The 10,578-nt window shown below is 41.2% G+C and overlaps 1 long non-coding RNA gene across 1 annotated transcript; it reads left to right on the forward strand.

Moving 5' to 3' along the window:
• Nucleotides 1-1,739: 1,739 nt before the first annotated feature.
• On the forward strand, nucleotides 1,740-8,309 carry LOC115353544. The gene is made up of 2 exons (XR_003927601.2): nucleotides 1,740-2,007; nucleotides 8,037-8,309. It is a non-coding gene; the product is annotated as an uncharacterized LOC115353544 (long non-coding RNA).
• Nucleotides 8,310-10,578: the final 2,269 nt, after the last annotated feature.

Consider the following 10,578-nt stretch of genomic DNA (forward strand, 5'->3'; position numbering starts at 1 on the left):
CCCTTGATGGTGGCAAGACCAGCCCCCGGTAATGCACACAGGCAGGAAGAGGCACTCACTTGGACAGCATTTATATAATACAGCATGGGAAATGATGCTGTGGACCATAAATAGACTCTTAATTGCCGTAAGTGCACAGCCTGAAGGGATGTGAGGGAAAATTCCTTGAACTCCCTCCAATCAAGATACTAAAGTGGGTTTACTATAGAAACAAGAGAATTCAGTCTTCATGCCTTGAGAAAATAGAAACTTAGCACCTTTGACCACTGACCGTCTTCCGGAAAAACCTGGAGACCCTGAGGAGTCTAAAATACATCAAACTCAGCTGCAATTCTGAGCATAGCAGAAGACAGATTTATTTGTCAGAGTAAGTTTTAGAACCTTTAAGATTTAAACTGCACTTTTTTTCAACAGTAGTTGTCAGATGAAAAACAAAGGCATCAGGGGCTCAAGAAGAAACAGTATCTTGGAAAAGAAGCTCTATTCTTATTAAGAGTCAGCAATTGTAACTATCAAGTTATCCAAATTTAAAAATATGATTGTAAAGATGTGTTACTTTAGCCTCAGAGAAGCTAAAAAAAAAAGGAAGATGGTTATTGTAGAAATGTTAACAGATAACAGCATCCACAAAAAAAAGGAGTACTGTAAATCAAGTGACATATCATAAATCTAAGCAGACAATCTATGAAAGCCTTGCTGAAAATCAGTGTGTCATTCCCTTCATTCCAATGTCACCATTACCCTGCAAATATAGAACAGTTAGAGCTAATTTTTCCAGCAAGAAAAAAAAAATTGTGGCCTCAGAACATTACTAAGAAAATATGACAGATTGGATAGAATTAGGTTAAGGGAAAAAATAAACTCTGGAGGGCAAAACCCATGCAAGCTTGTAATAAAAACACGCAAATCTCAAAAATTGCACTGGGGTTGGACCCTCACTTCAGAATCTCAGTGGTGATGCAACTGAATGCCATGCTTTTGCACTAGCCCAAATAAGAGATTTCTCTCATTTTACACTATAATTGGGCTCCAGTGAAAAGAAAATAGCACAGCCCTTGACTGAACCCACTTTGGCAGTGTGGATTTCAGAGAAACCCAGACTCCGTGCCACATGAATGATGTATTCCTCATGGTGCGCACCGCACTGGCCCCTCCACACTCAGAGTCCCTTTTAGATCTAAATTTCCATATCGATTTACTTATGTTGAAAGAGCTGCAGTTCTCTGTTCAATCCTTCTGAAAAAATGTATAATGAGCAATTTTTTTCACTAAACTTGCTACAACTCCTATGACCATCTGAAAACTGATTTACAATATCACAGATTGGGCAACATAATCATGGTAGCTAAAGATAATAAATAATTATTGTTGCCATCTGGATGCTTTGAGAAGCGTCCTTCTGAAGTTTGTGCTTCAGTTTCTACTGGAATAGAGCTGGTACAAAAGTAAAGAACAACAACAACAAGTTAAATTTACATTAACAGAAGAATAGCTGCTAATTCCGAATCTACAAGGGGAAGCACTGACATTAATTTAAATGCAATTTACACAGAAATATTCATGAAATTTTGTAGCTATTTTATAGCTTGTCAAGTATATTGATGTAGTAGAATAGTTTCCTGATTATCAGTACTTCTACTTGCAACAGTATACATCACATCATCTGAGAGTCAAGGGTTTGTTTTGGCACCTTTTCCCTACCTCTGCGAATCTGGTTACCCTTAAAGCCGACAGTTGCAGCGTGTGTTTAGCGTGTTTTTTTCCCTGCATTGTTCCATTCACTGTGGCTTGCAGGACAGACCCACGTCGTCGGAAACGTGCAGACCCCCTCACAGGCGCGGCCGGGGAGAGTCCAGCCGTGCCCCGATGCGCAGCGCGGAGCAGCGGCCCACCGCTGTTAGTCCCACTCCGCAGCACCGGTGAGCAGCGACAAGTGCGAATGAACGACGGCTTTGGAGGCAGGGAGAGGTGGCCTTTTATTTTGCTGTTCTGTGGCTACCCCTGCAGGTAAGGAAGGCGCAACTTTCGGCTCCCAAAATAGAGGTGCTTGGGGAGTACGTGGCGTTCGGGGTCGCGAGCGGAGATTCACCCAGTGCTCCTCTGAGCCACAGCAGATGTCTCCGGGGCATCAAGCAAGAAAAAGAGTGGACTTGGTCGTGTGGGAAGCTGGAGGGCAAGAGATGAGCCACAGCTATGGGAAGGGGCTACATTACAGTCCCATTTTGAGGGACACATTGGGGGTGAATATGGTCTTTTTTAGCCCTGTCAACAGGTTTTAAAAAGGTCATGGGAGAGAAAACAAAAAATGTGCACAACAGCCACAGGGCATGCTCTTGTTCCACTAAAATAGCAATCCAATTTCTGTCACTGCATATTGATTTTATGATCATCAGTGCGGTGTCAATTTGCCATAGGAGAGCTGATCAAAGACCATAAATTCAGAAAAATGTTTTCATGAAACAGGCTAATTCCCTGTTATGGCTGTTTATTCCAGGGGGGTTCACCAAAATAGTGAGTCATCATTAGCCCTCCAATTTATTTCAATTACTCGATCAAATGCAGCATAAATAATCCAATTAGTATATTCTGATTCAAGCAGGCCCACATAATGTTCTTCAAAAAAAAAAAAAGAAAAGAAGAAGAGAGAGAATTTTGCCTGGAAGTAGCACACTTTGGGCGAAATGGTATTTGGCTCTGATTTTGCAAGGATGACATTTGGATTGTTGTGAGCTTTCACAACTAGGGCATTGCAAAGTTTAACTTCTGTTAAACCAAAGTAATGCCCTGATACTCTCTCAACTGAGAACATGCCTCCTCCTGGGCCCCTTACAGATTCCTCTGTCTGGTACACCATGTTAATTTTGCAATCAATACCTGCAGTGGCAGGCTCTGTCACTGGAACAAGCAGAGAGTGGGCAGTGTAATGGCTTGATCATGTTAGGCATAATCAGTTTCTTTTGTAAAAAGAAACAGGTCCTCCCTCCAGTTCTCATTTCATTTCCACACTGTTCATAGCAAAACACTAGCTGTAAACTATGTCTAGGCAACAGCTTTCAAATCTGAATTGCAGAGCAAGGAAACGCAGCTTGAGAAAATCCAACAACTGGTTGTAAGGTCCATCACTGTCCTCTGCCTGGGATGAACCAAAGTCAGCAAGCAGCAGGGCCATGGAAAGGGCAATAAACTCATACCACCTTGCACTGCTTCAGGCTCAATCCCTGGGAGCTAGAGACTTAGTTTTGGATGCAGGACAGGAACAGACCCTCCTGCATCAGCTGGGAGAGGCTGGTACACTGCAGAGCCCTAGCTTGTGACCACCTCTGCTCACCTCACGGGATCAAGATCCACAAGGTCACCAGGCCACCTCCACGTGGCCTCTGTCTCGTCTGGGAAGGAAGGGAGAAGAAACCTTTACCAGGGCAAGCGGTGGAGATACTGAGCCAGGCCAAGGCTGGCTGTTGCACCCGATGGCGAGACAAGCAATGAGGGGTCTCCTACAACTGCAGCTCCCACGCCAGGGGTGTGCAGCACTCCCTGGGAGGTGCCACATGGTATGCCATAGGGTGTTTATTAAGCACACGTTGGACAAAGGAGGTTGTCTTTAAAGAATAATTATAGCGTTGGTTATGGCAGAAGAGGAAGGGGATGGGCTATTAGAGAAGAGAAATCGGGACCCAACCTAAAGCACCCAAGAAGACTTGTTCGGCTGGAAGTGGGCATTGTCCCCCCAGTCACCCCTCAGTGCACAGTGAGAAGGTCTTATTTCTTTGCTCCTAATTTTTTTATGTGCAAATCAGCTCTTTAGCCTCCCCCCAGGGCTCCCCAGGGCACCCACCTACTTCCCTAGCATCCCCCACCGTGCCAGCGACCCCGGCGAGGCTGTCCCAGGGGTGCAAAGTGACAGGCAGAGTTCAGCGGCCTCCCGCGCTGGGCATGGCATTTCCACTCGCTCTGGGTGCAGCTTTCCACAGCTGCAAGACACAGTGGGGTACTGATTGCACAGCAACGGTAAAACGAGCTCCTTACCCTTGCCAGCAAAGCTACCTTGCCTCTGGTGGCTAGTGACAAAAGCCAATAACACCCGACAGGCTAGTGTCCGATGCTCACTTTTTAGGTAGTTGTTTAATTTACAGGTTTTCAGACAAGTTTCTCTACTTCACATCGCTCACCTGGAGTCAGGATTTCATCCTATTTGAGCCAATGAGTATTTCTACTCACATCAGAGGGCAGCGTTTCAGTCAGGCAGTAGGTTGGTCTCTAAGGAGTATCACTTAGATAATTTATGACAAAAAATTGCACTGCTTTTACCAAAGGAAGAGAGAGCTGAAAGCCTACAGCTATTGGACAGGGTTCCCTTTTAATGTCCTTGATGCTGAGAGCAGGTCTACCAGTGCAATGCAATACCACGTGGAGCTGCCCGAAATAACTGTGCATCAGAACGAATATACTCACCACGACAGAGATCTCTGCTTCGCCTAATTAGCACTGCTGAGAAGCAGGGCTGATTAACCTGGGCAGAGCGCCACAAAAACACGGCTATCCTGCTTCCAGCACTTCAGCGAACTCATTAGTGCTGTCTTGGGCATCGTTGCACAGAATCGGATTTGTGAATGAAGACCTGAAGAAGGGAAGCCATCTGACAAATGCCGCGGCTGTCTGTGGCCCTGAATAGAAGTCATTCAAAAACTGGGAGGTGGGGGAGCACATCCGTCATGAATCGGAGTCATACGCTGCATTTCAGTTTTTCAAAATGGAGGGCTTGTTCCCCCTGTCTTCCCTGGCACCAGCTGCCAGCAGGATACTCCTGAAAATTATTTGCCGCAACACGTAGATCCTGGTGCATGCTCCTTGTGCTTTCATATGAAGGCACAAAAGATCATCCAAGGTTTCCTGTATCACCAAAGGAAAAAGCCTCTCTCTAATAGACCACTTTGCCTTCCTAATGATGAACATTATCTAATAGCAATAGCTGACCTAAAAACAGAAACAAAGAAATATCGTGTGTGCTCTCATTATAGCCACTGAAGTAGTTATGGTCCCATTTCATGGAAGGAATATGTAGGTGATAATAACCTTACCAAAATGAAATGAAATGGTACTGTCACTAATTCCATTTAATGCTTTAACAACATCCAAATTAGATGTGCTTATTAGTTCATAACATTGCTGGTTATAATTTTTAATCTCAGATAAATCTCTCCACAATGAGGAACTAATATAACGAGCTGGTAAGAAAACAACACACTTTGTAAATAAATTTTCTTAATGACGGTCATGTGTCTGCCACAGTAGCAAATTGCCCAATACTCCTGCCCTTCTGTGACTTCCTCGTAGTTATGCTTTCGTATTTCCTTATAAATACCGTGCCATATCACTATTACTCTATTTTAAAGGAATTTTAGGGGAAATTAAGTTCTTTTGACATATTGCACCATCTCTTAAAGATTGTTGAGATGTTATGAAATTTCAGCATGCTGTTATTCCAGAGTAGCTCATCTGGACATCATTCAGAGATGAATAACAGGGTGAAAAAAATCAGTCATTTATGAAGATTAATCTTTGCAGTAAAGCAAGGCTGTCAACAAAATTAACAGCTTTCTGTCACACTTTCATTTGTATGAGTTCAGTTTGAATTTGAGGGGGAAAAAAAGCAAGCCATGATTCCACATAAAAACATGTTTTGTTCTTCCCCATGTTTTTGTCTAAGAGAAAAGGGTGTATTTATAAAGAGAAAGTCACCCTTCTGGAGTAATAGTCCATTGGGTATAAAGGCAATAAATTTGTAGGAAGGTTAATGCTATTGACAAATATCAACAGCAATACATCAAAATAACTTTATCAAGAGGCCTTTAGTACTCCCAGCACCACCAAAAAGATACAGAAAACAAAACACAAGTTTTGACAATAATGCTAAAAGAACTAGAATTTTTCAGGGTCACAAAAGGATAGAAAACCTTAAATCACAAAATAATTAAGAGATCATTTCCAAGGAAGAACATCTCAAAGTCTTCAATTTCACTACTCAAAACAGTATCTCTAGGTGATCAAAGTGTAAAATATATATTTCTCTTTTGATTTTCAGCAAGCTCAACTACCCACAATATATCAACAACAATCAACTATTTTTCTCATTTTCAACAGAGACAGCCCGTTCCCCAGGTGACATGTCAGAAAGCCACCAAGAGATCAGGTCTTCAAAACACAGCTGTTAACCGTAGCTAACTTGAGCAAGACTGAAAAATGAGAATCTTCTCTAAAACTTCATTGGAAAGGGTTCATCCATAGATCAGAGAGACAAAGCAAAAGGCTTGTGTTGCAATGTCCTGTGGCTAGATTCCATCAGTATCTACAAATGACTTATTCAGATGACTGATAGCATTGCAACTGTAAAGATCTATATAAGTGAGTTAAGATTTGTGGGAAGAAGTTGTATCTCTCAGTAGACCTAAGAGACAGAAAACAACAGAGAAAGCTTTCAGTCACACATGCTTGTCTCAGGTCCATTGTTTCATGCTTCTGGACCTGTATTGAGCTTTATAACCTTACATTTTGGACTGAGAAAGGACTTGTGTCATTTTTTCAGACTTCTTCTGTTGGTCTCTCCACAGACCTTGATTTCTTTAACTCTAAAATCTAAGAAACTTTGTCCTCTCCTCTAACCATATTTCTAAGCACAATGACCACTTGGTCCATCATGTCGAAACTGGATTACTGTATTTGAATCTGATGACAAGTCACATATCCCAGGTCTGCAAGAAACAACCACCGTCTGTCTTGATAGATGATGTCATGACAATGACATCAATGACTTTAGATTCTCATCATTTTAGTGTTCCTTATATCAATATCAGATCAATAAGGGCAAATGCAGACCTGTGAATCACCAGATTTATGTCCAACTCCAGGAAATACAGATCAGAGCTCAAAAAACAAGGTACAGAACAGCTGGGAACAGAGTATTTTTTGTTTTGGGAAATAAACCACAAGACCTCCTGGATCCTACTGGCATACAAGGGTTCCAAAAGACAGTAGACAAAATAATGGAAGAAAAATTCACCAAAGGCTATTAAAGATAGGTTTCTGAACCACAGGTAGTTGTATGGCTGCAGGCTTCTTATCCTCTTCTATCATTGCTACTGACCATTGTCAAATACAGGGTGAGCAGCCAGATTCACCTCTGATCTGACACAGCACTGCCACCTGTATGTCTTAAACTGAAAGAGAAAACCGCACAAATCCAGAATATGACTACTTGATGGAAAGCTGCAAAGCCTCTTCCTTGCAGCCTTTCCAGGTAGGAGTGACATAAGCAGCTCCATCCCCCTCAGCTGTCCTCTCCAGCCCTGTGTGCCCGTGTAACCATGCTGCTTCCTTGCACTCCGGAGGCTTTCAAGCAACCTGCATGAACTGCAAAGCAGATCAGCTACAAACTAGTTTTTAATGATGGCCATAATTCAAAATAAAAACAAAACAAAACAAAAGCCCTGCCAGTAATATTACCTAAAAAGGGAGAAAAAAGATAAAGTCTCTGTGAAATCCCCTAGCATCTCCAGTTCAGCTCAGACTCTGTGTTGATGTGCAGCAGGATAATATCCTTGAGTAGGTTTTGAATTGCTCATGACAAAGGTACATTTCTGCCAGTTGGTACTGTTATTCTTGTCACTTATCCTGTCTCTCTGTTCTTTCTCTACAACAAATGATGCCAGTCACTTGTCTGCCTCTTTCACAACAGTTTCTGTATCTTCTTTCAGACCATGCAAAGAGGTTCCTAAACAACTTTCTGATTTTCTTTTTTTTTTTTTTTTTTTGCATAATTTCCTGCAGTTTGGGGACAAGACTTTAGGAACCAAGGCACTTTTTTATTCCCTATGTACCAGTTTATCAGGACACAGATATTCTTCTGTCAAGCTTTATAGTAAGGCTTAGAGAGTGGTAGGGAATAAAAAAGAGAAAGAATAGAGATATATAATTTGCATTAACAGTAAGGTTTTATTCTTCATATTTCAACCTTTTGTCTCTTTTTTTTGTCTCTATAGGTCATAAGCAATCCAGTGAAAATGGAACTGTCCCTACCTACCTGAACAGCACCTGGCATAGTGAGCCATCACATCTGACTTTGCCTTGTGTGGCTTCATAGCACATTTTCCCACTGAAGACCTGATTATGTAAAAAGATACAATTTTGTTAACCTCTATATCAATCCTAAACTCAAAATATTCCCACTCTGTGCTATCCACCTAATTTACTGAAAAACCACCCTCTGTATTTTAGTCCATTTTTCCTGTGGAAATTAAATTAGGTATTTAGTCTGTGTGTTTGTCTGCATGTCTTTCTCAACTTCTTTAGCATCTACAGGTTGATTTCAATGCAATATGACATCAGTCTGAAAGATAATTAGCTTTCTACAAATTTCATGAAAATAAATGAATGGCCAGAAGCAGAGAAAGGCTCCTACTCATGCCCAGCTAAAGGGAAGCCCAGGAGCTTATAGGCATGCAGGTGTATACCTTGAATAAAGCCCAGAGAAAAAAGGTTCAGATGAAGTTCTTCTTTTCTTACGTCTCACATCTCCCTTCCTTTGACCAGTCAAAAGACAGATACAAATCCAAAGGACACCAGGCCTCAGTATTTCCAATGTTTATAAAAATCCTCTTCTGACTTCTGCTTCAGTTAGCATTGCAGATCCCAGCACTTAGCACTGAGCAACAGGAGAAAGGGATGGAATATATTTTGGCTCATGCTTCCCTATATATATATAACATTAAAGCCTAAGGATGATCTACAAATGAAAGTTAACATAGCTAGTCCAGTGCAGTTTTTTACATTATTTTCTTGTCTGCTGCCTATGGAAGTGGATCTCAGTTGCTCCCAACCTTCTAGCTGCCCTGTAATATGCAGTAAATTGGTGGTGATTACAATTATGCATGAAGTTTCAACATGCTGTTTAAAGACTAAGCTGCTGGTATTGACAAATCGTCTTTCTTCTTGTAAGGAGGTGAATGCAGTATGAGTTGCAGACACTGCCCTTTAGCAAGATCCAGTTGCAGATTCCCTGTTTGATTTACTTTGGTATTAAAGCTGTAGTTTTACATATATGAAAACTAAAAAGGAAAATCCTGCAAGCCATCACTCATATGAGTACCACTTATTTTTCTTTTTTCATTATTTGAATGACTTGCAGGCAATTAGTAATCTGTGCCAGAACAAGGATTTCTATATGGCCAGATTGTGCATTATTAATTTATGCAGAGTACCATTTACTCACATAACTAGTCATGCTGATTTCAGGAGGACTACTCACAGGAGTAAAAGCTACTCTCCTTATGGAGTTCTAAATTCCTATCCCAGGAGTATCATGTTTCTGGAAGAAGCCGTTAGTCTTCATTTTTTTCCTTGCTTTAGGCAGAAAACTAAACTGAGAGTGTTAGCTATCTTAATTAAATCTGATCTGAAGCTTTGCTTTTCTAGTTAGCTCATGCATTCTGATGTGTAAGTTATACCCTAATCACTCCTCAACATAGTCTTCTGGGCGATGATATCTAAATATTACAATTAGTGCAGAAGGGAAAAAAAATTAGTTCAGACTAGACAATATAAGAGAAAAATAAACTCCAGGTGGCACGGTTATTTTTTTAAAGACAAAAAGCAAATTCCTCACTGGGAGGCAGCACTCATAAATTAGAATTCTATTTATAATGTGTCAGTGACATTTTCATATCTATTTATTTTAATGCCTACCAGCATTTAAAAATTAGTTGAGGTTGTTTTGCTATTACAAAGGTTAAATGAAGAGATTATGAGTTGCACAGATGTTTATGGTTTGGGTTGATAGCTCTGGGACATCCCATTCTGGAGGCATTGTGTTCCAGTTCATTTTAACAGTAATTAGAAGTACCCCCGTAACGAGGTGCTTGCTGCTGAAAACAACTTCATTAGTTTGGGTGATTTTATTGGTTTCCTTTAGGGTGAGGAATGAGTGTTAATAGTTGTAATTTAATAGGAAAATTACTGAAGCAAGGAAGATTCCACTGAATCTTAAATGAGGCATTAGACAGACGTTCCTTTTTCAAATAATGAAATATAAGGGAAGAGCAGCAACCTTAAGAATTATCATATGAATGTATTTACCCTAGAACAGATGAGCTATTCTGTTTAAATATTTTAAATATCACTTGAAGTTGTTAGGAGCCTATACAGAAAATATCTATTAGCTTAACAAATTCCAAGGACATTTGGCTGCATGCTTGAATATTTGCACACATTGCGACTCTGAACTGAAAGCCTGCCAGTCAGAAAGGTTGTGCTCTCTTTCAGAGAGCGAGAAGGATTTTCTTCCCCTGGCAACGTGATATTGCTCAGCACAGAGTATCTACTTTAAGGTACCACCAGTTCCCACCAGGCAGAGCTGCCCCAGTTATGCTGGAGCCCACACCTTTAGGGGGATGATGGATTGGTGGCAAACTTTCTAGCCTGCCTGAGCTGAGCAAAGTCACATCCCTGCGAGAGATTGCCTTTCTCTGGAATAGGAGGTGTTACCTACTCTTGGCCTAGGGAACATCTTTTTCCCTGGGTGGACGT

Source organism: Aquila chrysaetos, chromosome 19 (genome assembly GCF_900496995.4).
Source record: "Aquila chrysaetos chrysaetos chromosome 19, bAquChr1.4, whole genome shotgun sequence".
Taxonomy (NCBI): Eukaryota; Metazoa; Chordata; class Aves; order Accipitriformes; family Accipitridae; genus Aquila; species Aquila chrysaetos.